Source organism: Fukomys damarensis, unplaced genomic scaffold, assembly GCF_012274545.1.
Source record: "Fukomys damarensis isolate Sample0158 unplaced genomic scaffold, DMR_v1.0_HiC HiC_scaffold_11, whole genome shotgun sequence".
Lineage (NCBI taxonomy): Eukaryota > Metazoa > Chordata > Mammalia > Rodentia > Bathyergidae > Fukomys > Fukomys damarensis.
Window position 1 is genome coordinate 40963581 of NW_022900923.1, and position 3307 is coordinate 40966887.

The following is a 3307-nucleotide window of genomic DNA, read 5'->3' on the forward strand; positions in this document are numbered from 1 at the left end:
TTTTTTTTTTTTTTTTTTTTTTTTTTTTTTGGATACCCATGATAGAGCTTAGGATCTTGCACTTAGAAGGCAGGTGGTAGAACCACTGAGCTAAACCCGGGGCCCTTAATTGTCTTGGAAATATCAGATTATTCACTGAAGAGATACAGATAAAGAGGATTTATCGAAGACAATAATGGAATCCTGAAAGAATCCCAAATCTTCTGGAGCCATTTTCAAAAAGGCGAAAGATTTATACGATCTGAAGAGAAGCCAGAGTACGGAGCCATTTTGGAAAGAGGTTGTTCTTTTGTTTCCTGTCTGAAGTGAAAGCCAGTTAGCCAAACAGTTAGCGGCCTAGGGTGGAAGTTCAGTCAGCCTGGCCCTGTGCCGACCAAGCCACTGAGCTCGAGCTGCCCTTAACCAGAGCCTGAGAGTGACCTCACTTCCTGAGAATCTATGTGCTATGCGCTGTGCTGGCTTCTGCAGGTTGTCTCCAGGGCTTACATGCCAAGGAGAGGGGACCTGGTGCTGCCGCAGGTCAGCTGGCTTTGGAACCCTAGACACATTTGCTGAGCCTCCCCAGTCCGGCTTCTTCAGCTCCCCAAAGAAGATTCTGCGAGGCAGTTGCAAGTAGAGGGGGTACAGGGCAGATGGGGAGACGGAGCCAAGCCCCTAAAGAGGGTTGGGATGCCGGGCTGACCTTTGTCCTGCTGTTTCCAGTTTATGAGTCGCTTTCTTCATCCTCTTATCTCACTGAATCTGCCTCAGCCCTCTGAGGAGCCTGGGTGTCCCCATTTTACCCATGAGGCCAAAGGCTGGTCCGAGGTCATTGGCCTGGTGAGAATGGGGACCAGAACCCAGCATTCCTTTGGTGAGCCTGGAGAAAACAAAACAAAACAGGCTTGGAGACACATTTCTTCCCCAAATGTCTCTCCTCAACCTTGCTCTCTACCTTCCCTTAAGATGACTGAAGACCCAGTACAGAGCTGTTCCTCAGCCCCCTCCCCCAGGGCCTCTCTGGGGACCCAGCCATCCTCACCCCAGTTTTCAGCAGGCCCGGGGAATGGACCCCCACCCAGAGGTGGGCCCTGTCTCACCTACCTGCCCCTCGGGTGTGTCCCAGTGGAGTGGGGGTGGGGCTGGGCTGTCTGTGTCCCGCCCTGAGCTACTGGCTACCGCTTATCAACCTCTGTGGGACTGGGTGTGTGGCTGGAGGGAGGTCACTGCTCTGCGTCTGGGTGTGCCTGGAGAGGCTTGGGTTGGCCCAGGCGGGCTGGGCAGGCCACCCTGGCCTCCTGGACAGACCTTTCCCAGAATCCCACAGCCCCACCCCGCCCACCAATTCAGGGAAAATCTAGCTTCACAGGCCTCCTGTGCGGTGGGTGAAGAGGTAGAATATTTATTATGGGGCTTATTTAAGTCTGCTCCTTCATTCCAGTTATCTGTTTACACATCTCTCTCCCTTACTGGGTTGGCTGTGAGGCCCCTAGGCAAATGCAGGGCTGACTCCTCTCAGCACCTCAATCCCGCAGTCCTCCTCCCTGCCCGGCACACAGGAAAGAGGCAACGCACTGTCAGTGTTTGCCAAGCTGCCCTGCTTCTCCCTGCCCCCTCATCCCTCCATCTCTGTCTCTCTCTGCCCCGCATTCACATACCCATACCACACAAGCACACGCTGTGGTACACACATTGCACTCTCACACACTCATGTACACACACACACACACACACACACACACACACACACAGCCACGGCCAGATGCAGCCGGTTGTTATGCTGCCCATCTGCTCTGGGGGCATTGCCTGGCCTCCTCTAACTCCCTCTTCGGACTCCACCCTGAGCTTCCAGTCCAGACCAGCTACAGGCCCGGGTGAAAGGTGCAATCTCCTGCCCTTTAAAAGTTTTTTAAAATGTCAAAGTGGTGGGCAGGGCATGGTGGCGCACGCCTGTAATCCCAGCACTCGGGAGGCTGAGGCAGGAGGTTCGCTGTGAGTTCGAACCAGCCTGGGCTACATAGTGAGTTCCAGGTCAGTCTCAACTACATAGTGAGACCCTGTCTCAAAAACACCAAAACAAAAACAACAACAAAAAAGAGAAACAGGGAGAAAGAGGGAGAGAGAAGGAGAGGGAAAAAGAGACAGAAAAAAAGAGAGTGGAAAAGAAAGACCAAGAGAGCTGGGGATGTAGCTCAGTGGTGCCACCGCCTGCCTCACAAGTGCAAGGTCCTGAGTTCGATCCTCTGTATGAAAGAAAGAGAGAAAGAAAAAGGGGGAGAAGAGAAAGATGGGGCTGAGGGCAGAGAGGGCAGTCACACTCCTGAGCAGGGAAACCCCACCTGTGCTGCTCCTCCGAACTGAGAGGAGCCCCCTGCAGCCCTGCCACTTGCACTAAAGTGTTTTCCCTCACCTACAAGATAACTCTTAGCTCAGCTCAACCCACGGCATATCGTGGGCCTCACACACCCAGGGACCTCTGCATGCGTTTCCGGGCGAGACCAGGGATGTCACTCCTGCCCAGCAGCCCCCGCCCACCCACAGCCTTCTTTGCTGCTTAGGGGGACTGGCAGGACCTCACCTGTCCCAGCCATCTGTGTGCATCTTCCCAATGATGTGACACCTAAATGAGTGTCTGTCTCACAACCACTTACCAAGTGACCTGCAGAACAGGGCCCAAGACCTAGAAGGACCACTCCCATTGTACAGGTGAGGGAACCGGGGCTCAGAAAGGAAAGCGACTTAGCACGCCATGCTGTTCCTGGCCACAAAGCCCACAGCTCGCACTTAATATGACACCCCGTTCCTGACGAGCACCTCCTGTGTGCCAGGCGATGTGTCAGGTTATTGATTTGCATGCATCTTTCATTCATTCTCCATCCTCTGGGTGCCTGGCTCCATGCAGGTATAGGGAAGAAGTCACCCAGGAAGAGGAGGTCTCCACTGGAGCCCTGGGGGTTTCAGGCCCTTCCGTAAACCTCCCAGCAAGACTCAGAGGCAGAGGGATGAGCACCAGGGATTTAGCTCAGCGGTTCGGAGGCCTGCCTCGCAAGCACAAGGACCTGAGTTCAATCCCTGGTACCAAAAAAAAAAAAAAAAAGAAAAGAAACCAGGCCTTGAAACTTGGCTTCCTGTCATTTATGCAGCTGCCAGGAATCCCACTTTGGGGTGTGCAGTTTAAGAAAGGACCTGTTCACTTACAACGGTGGGGGGGATTCAATGAGTGCTGCTTTCAGGGATTCTTGATCCCAGGGGAAGGATGGGAAGAGTTTTTGGTTCCTCAGGATTTAAGGAGGGGCCAGTGCTTGCCCCCCACTCCCCTTTCTCCCCT